The sequence below is a fragment of the Amblyomma maculatum genome, chromosome 4 (genome assembly GCF_055883805.1).
Source record: "Amblyomma maculatum isolate TAMU_Amacu chromosome 4, ASM5588380v1, whole genome shotgun sequence".
Lineage (NCBI taxonomy): Eukaryota > Metazoa > Arthropoda > Arachnida > Ixodida > Ixodidae > Amblyomma > Amblyomma maculatum.
The window spans coordinates 23,656,135-23,674,514 of NC_139347.1; the positions used below are offsets into that span (position 1 = coordinate 23,656,135).

At 45.9% G+C, this 18,380-nt stretch overlaps 1 pseudogene; it reads left to right on the forward strand.

Moving 5' to 3' along the window:
- The first annotated feature begins 1,191 nt into the window (after positions 1–1,191).
- Positions 1,192–2,787, forward strand: LOC146190506 (very long chain fatty acid elongase AAEL008004 pseudogene; annotated as a pseudogene).
- The last annotated feature ends 15,593 nt before the right edge of the window (positions 2,788–18,380 follow it).

Genomic DNA, 18,380 nt, shown 5'->3' on the forward strand with positions numbered 1-18,380 from the left:
GAAAACTAAACTCACTTCCTTTGTTCCTTCTTTGTGCCGTCGCTGTAGTTGTATGGGCAGCGGCCCCATGGCGAGCTGCCAGGCTACCCTCTGTTCATCAAGTGTGTTTCTCACGCTCACTATTGTTATGTCCTTTTGTTGTCTGTGCCTGCGTGCGCGCAGAGTGAGCCCTTACGCGAGGGCTTTCCAGTGTGCAATAATGAAGCGACGACACTTGACGTCGTGTGACAAAAACACTACCCAAACGTGCAGCCCCGTCATAGTTGCGGGTGTCCGAAAATGCGGAGGTAAATACGAGAGGGGCGGGGGGGGGGGGGGGGGGGGGGGAGAGAGAGCACCAATTAATTCCACATAACAAAACCTGCCCACCTACAAACATTACATGGTACTGCTAGAAAGTGAAATGTACCATATGTTGTGAAGCGTTAGAGACTGTCGGAAATGCCAATAACACGAAACGTTGTATTGTTCGTCTTTCTGTATTTAGCACCAGAATCTGAGGCAGCCGTTTTAAACTTCGCCAAAAGGCAGTTGGCATAGGGCAGCTCGTTCTATTTATTCACTTCATCCCGTTTCTTAGTTACTACCACTTTATATTCCGCACTCTTTGATCGTGCTCGCACCCTCTCATAGCGGCGGTATTTCACCATCATCTTCTATAAAATAAAACAAGAAAGAGTACAAGTTCTGTCCGCCATTATACGCAGTTATATGATACCTTTTTCGACGCTTCCGCTAATACGGAAGCGCCATTCTTGAGCGGACAGTCCGGGAAAGAAGAGCTGGCGAGAAGAGACATTGAGCGCACGTCATTCGGGCAAGTTCCCCTCATTATCTTGCCGATCGACGATCGAGTGCCGTTCGCGGCAGCAGCGTTTGCCTTGAGGCGCCTTCAGGAGGTTAAAGCCACTGTACGGTCCACGAGCGGCGGCAGCCGTGAACACGTGCGCCGGGGAGAGAAGCGTACCGCAAGATCCCTTGGCTGGAGGGTGAGGAGAATGAGCGGAGAGCGGGCGTTTAAAACAAAACTACACAAAATGAACTGCGCCAACGCCGTCGATGCTGGCGCCCCAGTCGGCCTTACCTGGAGTGGGTCGGTTCCTTCCTCACGCGTGCTCGTCATCACCGCGACGCGTCCTCCTCTCCAGCGCGCGGCGTGTCAGCAAATAAAGGCTGACTTTTCGTCGGGCTGCGGCCTGTCGCCTTCCGAAACCGCGCAGAGACGAGAGGTAAAAGCCGCACCTCTACGTCTCCTCGTGTTTTATATACGTCCCTAGTGTACACGCGCGCGCCAGCCAGAGGGGTAGCGAAGCGAAACGAGTGGCGTCCTCGACAAGATCTCCCAAGTGAACCGAACAAACAGCGAGGGCATGGCTTCTTCAACTGCCACCGTTGACGAAATGGCGACCCAGGCGTTCCTCAGGCGGGACCCGCGCACCGCTGACTGGCCGCTGGCAGGAAACAAGCATTTTCTCATCACCCTGTTCGTCGCCTATGTCTACCTTGTTAAGATAGGAGGGCCCCGGTTCATGAAAGGTCGGAAACCCTACGATGGTATCAAGCCGCTCATCATCATCTACAACGCCTCGATGGTGCTCCTGAACTGCTATTTCGTGGTGGCCTTCATCTCCAAGTCGTACCTGGGCGGTGGCTACAACCTCTTCTGCCAGGGCATCGACTTCGAGGCCCGCGATGAGGTGACCATGAGTATGCTCAACCTTTGCTGGTGGTACCTTATGGTGAGGATCGCCGATTTCCTGGACACTTTCTTTTTCGTGCTTCGCAAGAAAGACTCTCATATCTCCTTCCTGCACGTGGTCCACCACATCTTGGTAGTCTTCAACGGCTGGTTCGGCCTCGCCTACGGCCCAGACGGGCAGGTTGCCCTGGGGGTTATCCTCAACAGCTTCGTGCACGTAGTCATGTACTCCTACTACTTCTTGTCCTTGCTGGGCCCCTCCGTCCAGAAGCACCTCTGGTGGAAGCGCTACCTCACGCAGTTCCAGTTGGTCCAGTTCGTCGTCATTTTTGTACACACGCTCCTTCCCCTGTTCATCAGCTGCGGCTACCCCAGGCCGCACACGTGCATTATGCTCTGCGAAGCCGTGTTCTTCTTCAGCATGTTCGTTCGGTTCTACCTCAAAGCCTACAGTGACAAGAAGGGTCTCATGAATAGCGCAGCGAAGCAAGACACCAAGAACAAGGTTCACTGATGACGCTGACGTTAGTGTTCCACTTCGGTGGGTTATGTTGACTCATGTTTGAGAGCAAATCTGAGCAAGAAAAGGCGCGAGAAAGGACAATCGTATTTCTCACGGCTTCTTCAAGTTGTATTTAGATTGCTCTGTTCTGTTTTCAAACTTCCATCTCTCCATCCTGTGATATAGGCAAGGACTGCCGCATTGTTGTTGTTATCGCATGGTTTGTTCAATGCACCTGTACTCTAAGTAAGTACAGCTGCTGCTTGTTCTTACTCTGTCATTACCATCAGCTAGGATTGTTAATGTTAGCATAGGGAACAGTGCGCGATGCCGATGGTGAGCTTATGGTGCGTTCCTGCAATGCGTTACGATAATTCGGCGGCACATGGCTGTTCACGCCTAAGTGCACGATTATTCGATTAGAATGTTTCATTACAGCTTGCGATAAGCTGCTTTCATTATCGTTGCCCCACCATGTCATAACGATTTCAGTGTTTCTTTGTTGAGTTTTGTCATTTATTGTACATTGGGTCTGCGTGGACGTTTGTTACGTTAGTTTGTAAATAAAAATTTGTTTATTGTTGCTACACAATTTGCCTTGGTCGTCGACCCCACTCTCCCTGACACAGTTTGCAGTAGCCACGGAGTTGCATGCAGCAAAACAGCAGACATCACACACCAGTCCAGAGGTGAGGATGCTGATCAAGAAAAGGTGAGGTATGCTTGGAGTTGCCACTGAGAAGGCGCGATATGTGTAACAGAATATTTGTGCTGAAGATTTCAACGAAGCAGCGAGAATACCCGTGCACTGCGTTCGCATGTGTGCAAATGAATCATTTGCTTAGAGAGCCTAGCTTTCAGTCGCTCCGATGCATGGGTTTCTTGAGAAGCCGGTGGGACTGGGTTTGGAAATAGTAGTACCCAGTAGGAGTATCCCCTCAAGTGGTTACAAACATTGTCCTACAACAACCCATGCTAGACAGCAGGCAATTCGAGTGCTTTCTCAGCTGAATGCACGTTTTGCGGCCAGAAAGCACATATTTACCGCATAGTATGGGCTTGCCAAGTAAACCAAGCCATACCCCATAAAGAAAATACAACGTGGGCAGATTGGGAAGTAGCTCTGTCCAGCGCCAACCTTGCGGCACAATGGACCCTGCTTGCGAGAACTCGAGCAGTGGCTTCAGCGAACGGAGCCCAGGATTTATGACCCGACCGACCCCGCCCTTAAACCATAACCTATTTTCCCAAATAAATGTTTTATACTACTACTACTCAGCAGGGGTGTTTTTTTTATTTTTTTTTGCCGTGTATAATGCCCTGTAATATGTACATTGGAGTAGATACTCGCTCCTATTAAACGGTATATAGCAGCAAAATAACGAATCTAACGAACGAATAGCGAGTCCCCACTGAAGTTCCCATAAAGGGTCGCGAATATATGCTACCAACCTTTTACGACGTAAAATGTTCCCACTGTAAAGTATAATGGACCTTCAACGAACCTCACTGGGCAGTCTGCGCTGAATATGTCAATTTGTAATAGTTGCCAGCCCCTCTGTTGAGATTCCACGTGGAATAGTGCAATTTCCCCAACATGGTCGCATGATTATAGACGTGTTTACCAGTGAGCTTGATGTGCTTAACGGCATCGAACTCCTGCCGGTTTCACATTACTAAACGGCGGGAAAAGGAAAGCTAAAACGACAAAACGACGGTAAAACGATCATCGCCAGACCATTCGGTTTTGCGTGCGCCTTCTCCACAAGACATTCCTGCCACGAGAAGAATTGTTGCGCCCCTGTGCTCGTGAGCTAAGCGGTGAAGCCAGCTGTGCTACTTACTCCGGATCGCTTTCTTCAAAGCGTCATTATGTCCGACGCGACTGCATAGCGAAGCAAAGTACCGCAAGCACAGACAGGCCAGAGGACGTTGTTTGCGTGGCTGGCCACTTAGGTTTAAAGTGCTGACGGTCGTACGTGGCGGCGCTTTGAAGATCGCGACTGTATTCAAACGAAGTGTGAACAGCCCTGTACATCAGCATCGTCATCATTTTTAAGAGGAAAGCCTTTATTCGCTCATACTGTCGGAGTCCGCACACTCACACTATAGGTGTCAAATGATGTCATGATGATGTCATCAGAAAAATGAAAATCCTGTCTCCACCGGGAGTTAAACCTCCATCCGTCGGATCCCCAGCCGAGCGCAACGCTATGACGCCCCACCCGGGATGGTGAAAAGTATATCATACTTCTGCTTGTCTACCATGAAGACGATAGTAGCGATAAAAATCGCGCTGAATTTAGTGATAATGACAATGGTGACAGTAGTGGCTATAGTGACAGTGCATTTGGTTTATACCGATAATGAGAACAAACGTGATGCACCCTGTGCGGCAGCAACGCTCAAGCTTTCGCACTTCTGCAGTGTAGATTCAACAGTGCTCTCAAAATTTTTATCAATCAGCCCTACTACATTCACTGCAAGGAAAAGGCGTACCCATATGTTACTCCTATTGACCCGGACCTGTGCAAGCTCAACCACCATAATCTGCGCCAAGTTCCAAATCTAATCAGCGCCCAAAGGTCTAACTTTCTGTCGCCTCCTACTAGGGCCGAAAACGTTATCTTCATGTGGTTTTCAAGACTCCATATGCCCTTGGGTCTCGTCTCCACCGTGTGGGTTAGGAGCAAACCACCTAGGCTCCAAACTTTTGAAAAATAGTGCATGCACACGACTAGCTGGGAGCTGTGCGCCCTCTCTTACAGTGGCCTGCATCGGCTTCAGCGCCAAGAAAAGCGAGCTACCTGTATAAATTTATTTCTAGCCACCCTGTGCGATATTCCTCGACGATGCCTTCATTTTAGGTTTTAAATCCCAGACGGCCTGTAGAAGACCCTAGCATGGGTTTGAAATGCTGCCGTGTCCAGCCGGTGTAAGCGCCTACATTGGATCATATCGTGGAAGCTCGGTTCAAGTGTTGGTGGCGCACGGAACACTCATTGACGCTGACAGCGGCAGCCATGTCGTGCCTCTGTTCCCTCCATATTTCAGCATCCACTTTTTCGTGACCCCATAACCGCATGTATAACATTCTCGATCAGCGCTTGGCATCCTTCATTTTTAAAAAGAAACAGCTCACTTCGCTCTTTCTCTTCCCCACAGTTTTCCCCTTGGCTGTGTAGCAAACCAGTAGAAACTCGTAACCACTTTGCCTTTCTGTCTCACTTTTCTCTTGAGTGGATTCCTTCCACCGCCAATCCCCATGACATAATAGATGTGTCTTATGGTATAAATTGCTGCATTGTCACATTTTCTGGGATGGGGAGCAAGAAGGTTGGGCAAAGATCAGAGTGGTACGTTTCTGTAGACTTGTACATGAGCAGACTGACAAGCATCTAAGAGACAACAGTATCTCTCAGAAAAAAAAGTCTCGTTATTTCTAGTGTAGTCCTCAAATTTATCAGTTTTAATTCCCGATACAGGAATTCGAGGATCGGCTTAGGCTCTATATCCGCCCGAAAAGTACACCGCCCCCAGAGGCACTCCGCACTTGACTTCTTTTCGGCTATGCCATCCAATGCCCCGTTCTAATAGCTCATAAAAGAATTTCAGCCTTTTCGCTTATAAATTAATAATCACGTTGTTTCGAAGCCCACGTCGCATAGCGCGCGAATGTTAAATATATGTACGTCGGGTGCAGTATTTAAGGCATTTTTTCTTGCCCCAATGCCATCATCATCAGCCTGACTACACCCACTACAAAGATCCCTTCTATTAACCCGTGGTCCTGTGCCTGCTTTGTCCATGTCATTAGCACAATCTCCCTTAGCTCGTATGCAAACCTAACTTTCTGCCTCCCCCTGCTACTGTTGCCTTCCCTTGGAATCCACTGTGTCACCGTTATGGATCATCGGTTAACTTGCCTTCGCATTACATGTCCTGCCTCTGCCCATTTCTTCATAATTTATGCTAAAATTTCGGTAACTCGCCGTTGTTCCCTGACCCACTCGGTACCTTTCCTGCCGCCGTCGCCAATACCTCCTATTCTCGTGGTGCTTTTTATGCAGGGGATATTCGTGTTCCGTGTTGCCATATTCCTCACTTGAACGAATGCCCCACTGCCCCGTCTGCGCAAAGAGTTGAAACATTTGTGCGAGTCTCAGGTGAGGGAGTGTGCTATTTTCGAATGTGTCCTTGTGAAAGACGTGAGCTGCTTGTATTTGCGAAGACAGGTTTAAGGAGAGAGGACAGGAAAGGTTAGGTGTTCAATCGCTTGTGCTATCTTCTTAACCCTGTATTCGTGAATCCGATGACCCCATCTCTATCCCCGGTCAAAATGTCCGCACTGACGTTATTCGCAAACGGTGCAGGCACAGAAGGCGGCAGATTGGAAAACTCAAACGACTGACGGAATTGTAGATTTTAAAAAGTGCATTCGTGGTCGATATTTTTGTTTAAATTAAAATAATCCCCTCTTTTTTTGTGTGTGTTTTTCCTGTATTTCTACGCTAGTATTTATGATACTTGGATTTTTTTTTCTTCATCTGACAGCCGCTACGTCTATCGCAGTATCATTGAGGATCAAGGTGGCTGAGTACAGATTTACTGAATTACTGCGTTCAGCCTTTGCTTTGTTGCGCTATACTGCGGGATTATATCTCTGCAATGTTTTGCAAATGAAGAAACTTCAACTAGTTTGGGAAGTATGGATAGAGTTTATAAGACCATCCGTTCGTTCTTTTGTTGTGGCCAGTGGGCTCAATATGGCCAAACGTTCTGGACCTCGGGAGACTGCATGACACACTGCGTTCTTCTTTTTTAGTCTTACTGCTCCCACCAGCAAAAAAATAAATAAATTGCAGCTCGAACTGAATTCTAACGTCTTAAAAACTACTCATGCACCTATTATGAACATAATGTAAACATGTGTTATTTCATGTGTTTTCTTGTTTTTATGTTTATGTTATATGCCATCGTCGTTTCGACCCGCAGCGGGAGATGTGGATTTTGCCAAGCCGCGTGGGCGTCATTTTTTCTTTCTCATCAGCCATTGTACATAGTTAAAATAAACCGAACTGACCTGGCTCTACTACTATTGCTCTCTATCAAAGCAAAAGCGCGATCACGAAGTGCAACAGCATAGAGGCTCACGAGTCCTCGCAATACATTATCATCCTTCAGTATCCGTCAGTGCCACAGTATGCTCAAATAAATGCACGAATAAATAATAAATACACGTTCCTGTAGTGTTCTAAATAAGTTATGCTCGCCTGCCTGCAACAGTAACGTAAAATGTGACCATATGCTCTGTTCTGCAGATTTTCTCACAGCGTCTTCTCACCGACACGTATTTACTTTACCAGAGAAATAATATCGGGTTTAATGTCGAGACATCTGCGCCTACAATATCGTTGACCGACTGACTGCGGGGATATCGTCGAAAATTGAAGTAATCCAGGGTCATTGACGTATTACATCCGCGCCCGCTACGAAGGATGAAAAGCTCAAGGTGAAGAGCGGGCCTTCAAAGAATCAAGGTGAGCCCAAGAGTTGAACGGATACTTGGCGGCGATGGCCAGGACCCGATAGCGTCGTCCACAAGGCATATCCACGAGATGGAACCGTTCGATAAGTAGCATTCAGAAAAGGGTGTTGCAGGGACACTCGTTGCGTCACCGGATTTTTCACGCTGTGCACAACGTTTATGCATACTCTAGCCCGCAACGAAAGCCATTCGTCGGGAAGTTTGCAACACATTTCTGCATAAGCGCCAGCAGCAGCATTGACAGTTAAGCATGTTGAGGTGTCCTGTATTCCTTGGCGTTCTTCACAGCTGTGCCCAGCTTTGGGCATGTACGGCGGCAATACCGTAAATGACTTGATCTGGAGGATAACAAATAACGCCGGCGTTTATATAATGCAAACACTCAAGGCATAAAACGAGCCTTAGGCGGGGGCTCATGACTGTCTTTTTCAGGTGAACCATAAACGACATGGGGACCGGCGCATATGCACAGTCGAGAATGTTCTACATAAGATATGATCTCTATGATCATGCGTACACGACTAAGGGTGGGTGCATTAAAAGGGGATGGAGGGGGGCGGGGAGCAGCGCATATATCGAGTGTGCATCTCTGTTCACTTTCCGATGAAGGTGAAAAGTTAAGCGCCCGTGTGCTCTGCAATGCCTGTGCGCGTTAAAGACCCCAAGCAATTTAAATTTCCTGAACCCTGCACTACGATGCCACTCCTAGCCTGAGTCGTTTTGGCACGTTAAACCCCATAAACGAAGACCAGTTTGAAGTTGTGACGAGGTCCGGTGCTCTATATATGGGACTATACAGTGATTTTACCACAACCATAGTGACCGTTATCACAGACAAGAATTTAGACAGCCCCGCCGGGGTGGAGCAGTGGTTACGGCACTCGACTACTGTTCCCAAGGATGCGGGACCGAATCCCGGCCTCGGCGGCCACTTTTCGATGGAGGCGAAAAGCTAGGCGCCCGGGTGCTGTGCGATACCAGTGCACGTTAAAGAACCCCATATGGTTGAAATTTCCGGAGTCCTCCACTACGGCGTCTCTCATACCCTGAGTCGCTTTGGGACGTTAAACCCCACAAACCAAACCAACCAAGCTAGACAGCACCGAATAACGACCAGTCAGGGAAATAGACTTTTTTCGCCCTCCGGATCTGAGTGAGTGCCAGAAATAAGTATCGCGCTTGCCCACTTTTCTTCAAGAGGTCGCACTCCAAGGCTAATGGGAGAATGTGTAACACATTATCGCGAGAACCAACAGCACAGCTTCTGTGTCATTCGTCCAGCGTTTTAGATCAACCTGGGTGGCATTTTCTTTGATCAGCTGATGAACTGGGGATTAAAGTGTGTTCGCGACATATCGTGCTGGCGCCAGGTACGCCTTATATGGCCCCATTAGCCAGTCATCGTTGTAAACGAGAAATACTGGAGTTCCGCAAGGAATTGTATTTGAATTGGTCGCAAGTTTCAGAGTCAATATGAAGTTGAAGAATAACCAAACAATCTGCACCCGGTTTCGCTAAGTTGGCCAAATGCGAGTATGTGCAAAATCACGTCGCTCTTCATTTCGATCTCGGTTCGAGGCCAAGATTTCCAGGTCAGGCTTCAGGTAAATATCAGCGAACAATGTGACTGGAGACCTTAGTTCTAGCGTGCTATCAAATTTTAGGGCGGCTTCACGGAGCAGTGTGATGTCGGTGTGTTCCAGATGCATGGGGCATGGATGAAAGCAAAAGAAGACGGCAACATGCAATGCACAGCCCAAGAGTGGCAGTTAAACCTTCACCACCGAGAATTTAACAAGGCATTTGCATCACACTCTTTCTCATTCGCAGTCGTGACGTAGGCAGCTTAGGTGTTCTGGCCTTGCTAAGATCTCGATGGTGATGGTTAAACACGCAGGATGGTCCGCTGCGGCGGTAGCACTTTGCGCAAAATTTATTTATTTATTTATTTATTTATTTATTTATTTATTTATTTATTTATTTATTTATTTATTTATTTATTTATTTATTTATTTATTTATTTATTTATTTATTTATTTATTTATTTATTTATTCGAAAGCATTACTTCACTATATTCACACATTTCTGTCCGCAGACCGCGTCAGCAAAATCGTCTCCGCAGCATTTGTAATTTAAAAGTGGTAGAGGTTAATGAGTGGCCTGAATCGATGGGGTGACAAAATGTTGTGCCCGAAAAAATAATTCGGCCTATAAGTTAATAAAGTAATTAATTAGAGGCAAAACACGCAATATCGTGTCCGCAGCAGTTGCGAGTAATTGAGAAGTAAAGGTTAGCGAGTGGTGTCAGTTGATAGAGGGTTACGTATTGTTGCGTCCGAAAAAATAATTAGGCCAATAAGTTAATTAGGTAATTATTCAGAGTCAAGAAATGTGAAAGTAAAGGCGAAAACGGTCTCATTACCCATTAGCTTGGCGCCACATTTGAATGTATCAAATACTGAAATAGTTAAGTCAGTCAATTAAGGTGACGTCAAGGATGTGACGGCATGCAACCTGAAATCGAGCCAAAAAAGTGCATAGGAAGGGATTGGCGCGCAATTTAAATGTACCAAAGACTAAAGTAGTTAATTAGGGCAGTCAATTAGGGTGACGTCAAGTATGGGACGTCACGCAACCGGAAGTAGAGCCGAAAAAGGGTATAGGAAGGATTGGCGCGCAATTTGAAAGTGCCAAAGACTAAAATTGGTAAACAAGAAGTGGATTAATGTGACGTAGAGGATGTGAATTCACACAACCGGAAGTAGAGCCGAAAAAGGGCATAGGAAGGGATTGGCGCGTAATTTGAAAGTACCAAATACTAAAATAGGTAAACAAGAGGTGAATTAAGCAACTAGAAGCAATCAACAGCGGCATCCTTGCTTCCGCATTACTCCAATGCAGATTCAGCAGTGCTCTTTAAATTTTATTAATTTATTCATTTGATTCCGCAAAGGCCTCTGGTGAGACATCATATGTTGGAGTGGGCGATACATGGATGAACAAGTATAATAAAAATCACGATGCGTTTTTCAATGTATGGTACACTTGAATGTACGGGACCGATAGTGGTGGCAACTTCGAATCCAGACCATTCCAGTCTTCTGCTGAGCGGCTGTGCGCACGACAATAACTGCTGAAATGTAGCACTATACGCTTGTGGGGATGCACAACATTAAAGTGGTTATAGCGGGCGATGCGATGTGCTCTTTTTACGTACGCGTCGCCAGAGGGCGAAGAATGGAAGAATTTATGAAAAAGGTTAAGACGCGCTATTCCTCCTCGTGAGGCTATAGATAGAGAAAGTTTATTTTTGCATTTAGCGATGAAATGCTCGACTAAGAGGAATAATTATGCAAGAAAAATCTTGTTGGTCTGTTGTTGACTTACTCAGGGGAGAAGATTATTCTGGTAAGGGTCAAAAATAGCATTAGCAAGGTTTAGTTTCGGCTGCACAAACGCTTGGAAAAGAAGTTGTTTAATAGAGAGAGGATTAAGCGAGAAAACGTTTATGATGCATATCACCTAGATCCAGCTTATGAAAATTTAAATTTTTTAACATGATGTGCCCAAGTTAGGTCACGTGAAATAATTACACTGGGATATTAGTTTTAATCAGTCCATGCAATCTGGATGCTGATGTTACTGGGGCTGTAATCAGGAACTACGTACTTACGACGGTGGATGGGCAGGTGGACATTAGAGACATTTAATGACATGAGCCAATTGTTACACCAGTCGTGTATGCATGGATGGGCAGGTAGACATTAGAGACATTTAATGACATGAGCCAACTGTTACACCAGTCGTGTATGCAAGTTTATCGGTGGTGTTTTTTATCGTTCCGTAAACGACACAGTCACCAGTGGAGAGGCCAGCATATGAACAAATATTATAAGGCAGGTAATTCAAGAATATCAAGGATAGCAGGTACCTAAGCAGGGTACCTTGCGGTACGTCTGAAAGCACGGGTGTTAAGGAAGTTTAAAAATGTGAGTTGGCATAAACGAACTGTGCTTTCTGAACGAACGTCCTTTTCGAAATCACACAGTATGCTATTTCCGCAGCCGATCACCGTCCTATATTTTAAAATTCTTTTTTTAAGGTGGAACGTTCCAAGGTTCCACGTCAGTAACAGTTTTGTGCTGGTGGGACTGTTTTTTAACTATGGAAGAGCTGCAACGTTAATCGAGGTCATTGTTAGAAACCTGTTTGGTTTAGTGCTAGGGGTGTATGGTGCTCAGTGTCGACCTCCTGTGTGATGCCATTGCTTAATACATTTCATTTCATATCATTTCATTTATTTCATGTTCTCAAAACAACATGAGGGGATGAAGAAGAAGCTGCCTTATGGTCAACTTCACAGGCTCACACCCTCGCTATATAGGAGCAGTGGCAATCACTGCAGAAACAGTAGTGGAAATATTGACAATGATTTGATTTTTTCGTGGTAAGAGATACTATACATACAGCATAAGTGTAGCGTATGTGTACCTTCCTGAACATTGATTTGTGGGCTGAGTGACGGCCCAAAACTGTGACTGTGCATGAAGGCTAAACACGATGCCGCCTGTTTAGGTTAGGCTATAGATGCCAATCAGTGTAATTTCTATGCAGTAAAGAAAAATCCTCGGCAATAGAATAGCGCTCTCAAACAGTGGAAATGAATCTGTTCGCGTACTAGCTGACATTTTTTTTTTTTTCTTCAAGGTCAAAGTCATTTCCTTCCGAGCTGACTACGCTCCTTTCTCCGAGTGGCTCATATGGAGGAATCCACGCGCACAAAGCCCGAATAAGGGGTTCACCGCTGCATCTAACATTTGTTGTCACTCATCTTCGTCATCAGTATCCCCCATACAATCAATAATATGTCTTATAACATTCACTTCATGCCAGAATACCTCCTACTCCTCTTGCGCACCCCCAGTTCCATGTCAGCCGTCTTTTATGGTCGCTTTCCACAGCGCCGTGCACCGTTCCTTCACTTCTGCCTCAGTAATTACGGCGTTCAGTAGGTGGCGGCTAAGGTTAGCTTCAATTCGCTTATTTTCCAAAATACATGGTTGGAACGCTAAACGAAAAGCACCACTGTCCTTTGCGACGTAGCTGTGTGTTAAAGATTCATTGGTGGTCGAAATTAGCGTCCTCGCAGTTCGAGTCGTTTGGACGTTAAGCCTCTAAACCAATCCCAACCTCCACCTCTGCCGTCCACTGCAATCGTCTGCCTTCGGAACCCATTGCGTTATATATGTGCGTTCACAACGAGGAATTCTGTTCAACAGCGAGCCGACCAACTCACACCCATCATTCAAAAACTCGTTCTCGTAATGGTGTAATAAAAAAACTGCTTCAGAGCTTGCGTTAAAAAATCTGAATTTTTTTTTTTTTTGTAGGACTTGGCGCTTATTCTGGTATTTGCATGCAAAGCCATTCTCAAAACGGTCTCTAGACAAGTTCTCATAGCATCGATGGCCATGGCATTCTGTTACTGAGCAACGGACCGAAGGGTCGATGTCTGGCACAGTGAATTCATTTCTGTGAAGCGCCTGTACAAACCCACTCGCATATGCTTCTCAACTACGGGAGTTTTAAAAGTACATCTGCGAAGAGTCTTCGTGCCAATTGGTTCGCTTAGATTCCTTTTCCAACGGCCCAAAAGCTCATCACAGGAAGGTGAAGTACCTCTGCACCCTCACAGACCTGGGACTTCAGCGATGCCATATAAGCTCCAATCTACACGACTCCAGGGCTTTTGAAAAAGGTTGCACGTACATCTGTTTGGGGTTACATGGTCATGCAGAGCTGGCTCATCACGTCATAAACTGCGTTTCCTTCTCATTTCCACTTGCCAGCCTCACGCTGGTAAACAAAAGATGCAGCGCCGGACCTACAAATTCCAGTCTACGATCTAATCTAAGGCACTGCTGATTTAATGAAACGGGGGGAAACCAGTTACTCCTGCTGCAGCGGTTTCTCACCAGCGCTAAACACCGCATCTGTGACTCCTCTCTTGTTTTCATAAAACAACAGAGACATTGCCTGATCTCCGGATGAGATGAGCCCTCTGCTTCTTTTGGCATTTTCTTTCAATACGATGTTGAGCACGAAGGGGCGTTTACGGTATACTTTCACGGTAACTTGTGGGCTTGCACTAGGGGGATAAATGCGTTTTCCCCGCTTAGTCGCGGCTGACAGTTCAAACCGAAGACCTCTACTCAGTGATAACGTGCGCTACCGAGCGCATGGCGATCACTGCGGGCCGTGCTCTTGGGAACAAAGGAACGACACATGCTGACAACAGACACAGTAACAACAACGCCAGCTAGCAATAAAACACGCTAATGAATAAAGGTCGTATGACCCACTAGCAAGGCAACAGACGAATGTTCGTCCACGCTAGGGCAGGGGATAAACTGCGAGGCCGGACAGGGCGAGCAGGCGGGAAATGTCCCGCGAGGCCTTCGCCTCGCCGGCGTCTGCGGACTCATGTGAATGCGTCCTCTCGCGCCGAGTTCCCGATGCCGCAGAGACTTGGCATGGACTTGGCTTTGCCCGCGTGCGCGGTGACAAGATCAGGCGTGGCGCTTGTGCAGCCGCGACGCTTGCGCCATCTTTCGATAGTTAATGTTAACCACCAATATTTGCGCCATTCCATGATAGCTAGAGGAACTACTGCGAGGGAAAGCCGACCTTAAAGGGGACGATGGGAGATCGTTCCCCACAAACTTCACAAACCAAAAACCCAGCAACCATGATTCCCACGTGTAGCGTTTACATGCACGACTATACCAAACATTGCTTGGTAAATTTATTGAGATGTCGGTTGTAGACAATGATCCATTCCGATGGGTGTACGGACTGAAATACAAAATCAGATGTTACCAAAAGATAACTTTTATTTATGCTTATAAGCGGGCAGGACACTGAGCGCAATAATTACGCCATGTTTACAACAAAACTGCACACCATACAATGCCTTTCTTTTTCGGAGGGGGGGGGGGGGGGGGGGGCAAACATCTACCTCACCACCTGACCTATACTCGCTATGGGCGAAAGAGTGCCGCATGTTCCAGCGAAACATGAAGACTTTACAACCGTGATGAAACGAGCTACATTAATGTGCGAGCACAGAGACACTTGGCATCGTTCTGGCCCTGACACGAAAATTTACACGGTCATTTCAGCTGCTAGTCCCTTAAGACTGGGAATAAAAAAGAATTTTTTACAGTATTGCATATAGAGCTTAACGGCCCAAACCAACGTCGGCTGTGAGTGAAGCCGCATTGCAAAAATTTGGTTGTTTCACTACCTGCGGTTATTAAACGTGCACTGACATCGCACAGTACACGGCGCCTTGCGCTCCGTCTCCGTTGAACATGGCCGGCAATGACTGAACCCACGTCCTCAGAATCAGTAGTCGAGCGCATGTGTTTTTTATTTTTTTTTTTTTAGGTGGTGGGAAGTTATTGAGAGCCACACATATTGAAGCAAAGAGCGCCTCAGAAGAAAGACAAATTATGTGATATAAGTGGGTTTGTTTTGCCAATCACTGCATGAACTGAGTTTCTAAATCAGACACGTGGTGGTGGGCTGTCTACAATTACGACTTGAGAACTGGGTGGGTCACAATGGTAAGTTTGTGGTGTTGCCGCGCAAGCATCGTAAGCTGAAGGCTTTTTGTGCGCAGAACGTGGCCATACAATTTCGTAGAGTATAAATAACCTGTACTCAAATAACTCAAGCCATGACGGCAGTAAAGTTGGATGTAAGACAGTGTGGCTGGCCATATAGCATACCCTTTCTGAGTTTCTCAAACTCGCTTTCTTATTTCCTTCGATTGTAAGCAGACAAGGCCGTCCCCCCTTTTCCGACAAGGTTTAAGGAGCTCACTACACCTTTTGTACCTTCTATTGACAGCAGCGAAATCAATCGAGGAGAAAAACTTAACAGTAACCTAATACAATATCTGATCGGTTGCTCACAAACTTCCACGAAGTTCGGAAAGCGGCCACTTTAATCGCAGCATAACATTTCTGCTGCAGCTACACGAGATCAACGTTTTCAGACCGAGGACGTTATCCTTTTTTCGATCAGCGCGAGCATCGAAGCGATAAAAAGGACGGCGACGTGCCGTTATGCGTACGACGCCTTGGCGTGACGTCTTTGTGCTCAGCCCCGAAACCCGCACTGCTAGACACATTCGGCTGCAAGATCTACACAGCCACCTGGGATGACGTACGGCGCTGACTGGACTCATCAATCGCACCCACCCGTACTTGACCTTCGGCGGCAGCGTCATCGACGCTGCCAGCCTCGGGATCCGTTATCAAATGTCGAGGTCTTATTTCCAATATCAAGTCTTGGCAGTGTGATACGTGAAAAGGAGAAGACAACGATAATGACACTCATTCAGACAACAGTGATGCTCCAGTGCTCAGAGCTCTTTGGCTGTGCTGATCGGTGACCTAAACCAGAAATTAGTAGAAGTCTTAGGTAGGCTTGGAAATCTCGAAAAAAAGGTAGACAAGCAAAGTAACACTACAGACGCTATTAAAAGATCGACCGATTTTCTGGCAGCGAAGTTTGAAGAGCTTCTGGCAAGGGTGAATTCGATCAGCAGAGTGAAATTTCTGAACTCAAGAAAACCTCGAACGAACTGGTACAAACGTGACAGAAAGAGACAATGAAATCGCAAAACTCAGGGAACGTGTCGAAAGTGCTGAGCAGTACTCGAGACGGAAAAATATTGAAATACACGGTTTACCAGAAGAAGAGGATCAGGATTTGTGTCAGGTCTTGGTGGACCTTTGCAGCAAGCTTGGCCTTCCGGAGCCTGAGAAACACTCGGTGGAAGCTGTAAACAGATTAAAGGCACAGAAAGACAGAATAGCACAGCTATAATTGTGAGGTTTACAGAGCGAAAAACAAGAGACTTGTGCCTTACAAAGAAACACCACCGTTCGAAATGAAAACATTTTCATGAACGAAAGTTTCACAAAAGCAACAAAAGAGCCCTTTTGGAAGTGCACAAAGCTCGGCAAAGGACTAGGGTATAAGTGCATCTGGGCGCGAAACGGCAGGATCCTGGTTCGTAAAGCGGAAGGCGCGAATATGATCAATATTTCCACTGAGAATGACCTAGAAAAAATGTCTTAAGTGGCTGCATTCGAATCTTTTTGCTACTGGGACCTTCACGTTTCCAATACCACAGCTGAAAATAAGACAAAAGCAGACCTTGGTTTAATACATGTAAATGTGCGGAGCATAAAAAAAGAACTGGGAGCAGTTGTGCGCATACTTACACACAAGGCTCGTGAACATTGACGTAATAGTGATTACCGAGATCAATATGGATGAAAGTAGACTGAGTAGGTATACGCTGGCTGGGTACTCTCAAATTGCTTTATGCAGGGCAACTCGAAGAGGTGGAGGAGTACTTATATTTGTAAAAGATAACTGGGTGATTCATAAGATCGGGACAACATTCAACTATGCGGAAGTAATTTTTGTCACCATAAATGAAATAGACTTTACGTACACCATATGTGCGATATACAAACCGCCAAGCATGAACACTGATCTGTTTTTAGAGGAGCTAAATTGTCTGTTAAAGAGGTACATGAATGAGCAGCAGCTTATATTGGTTGGGGACTTAAATATCGACATAATTAACGTATCAAAGAAAGCTGTGACAGACTACCTTAATTTACTAGCAGAATATGGACTCCTAAATGTAATTACCGAGTACACAAGAGAGGAATACTTGGGCTCGAAGATAACAAAATCATGTATTGATCACATTGTCATCCGATTGAAAAAGCAGTGTTACACAAGCTGTGTAATTAGGATCAAACTAGCCGATCATTACTCTACGTCTCTTATAGTTATGTCTTATAAAGGCAATGAGGACTGAGATACTAAAATAAAAAAAAAAACAGATTATAGATAACGAAAAAGTTGACAAGTACGTCAGGGACACTGACTGGAATGCACTTTGAGTTTTAGACCATGCGAGCTTGCATTCCAAGCTTATCGAAACTTTCAAAACGATATATGCAAAATCCACTAAAATCGTTGTGATTAATCAAAGGAACCCTGATAAGAAATGGATTACGCGTGAAATATTGAGTTGTGCCTTCAAAAGGACAGAGCATGGCAAACATGCAGAAAGGAAACTGGCAATGAAAAATACAGAGCGGAATTCCGGATATTACGAAACGCAGTGACAGCAAAGTTAAGGCAATAAAGGAGAAAATACGTGATGCATAGATTTGCATGCAGCAAAATGTTATGAAAATAAAACTTGGGCAACGGCGAATGAATTGATGGGCAAATCCAAAGGAGGCGGCGTCGATTATACCGTCAAACGAATTTTTTTTATCAGAAAGCCCCCAAAAGCTGTGTGATAAGTTTAATAAAACTTTTATCGCTGCAGCGGAGAAGCTGAGAGCAACGCAGGGCGACCAACTGTTTGAATATGAGCCGAAACGCGCATGCGCGCACTCTGCATGTCTCCCAGAGATGTCGGGAGGGGATTTATGGGCTGTAATAAGAAACATGAAAAAGTTTAAGCCACCAGGATTTCATAAAATTTGCCCTCTAGATTCGTACTCGAGCTTCGATACAATCAAGC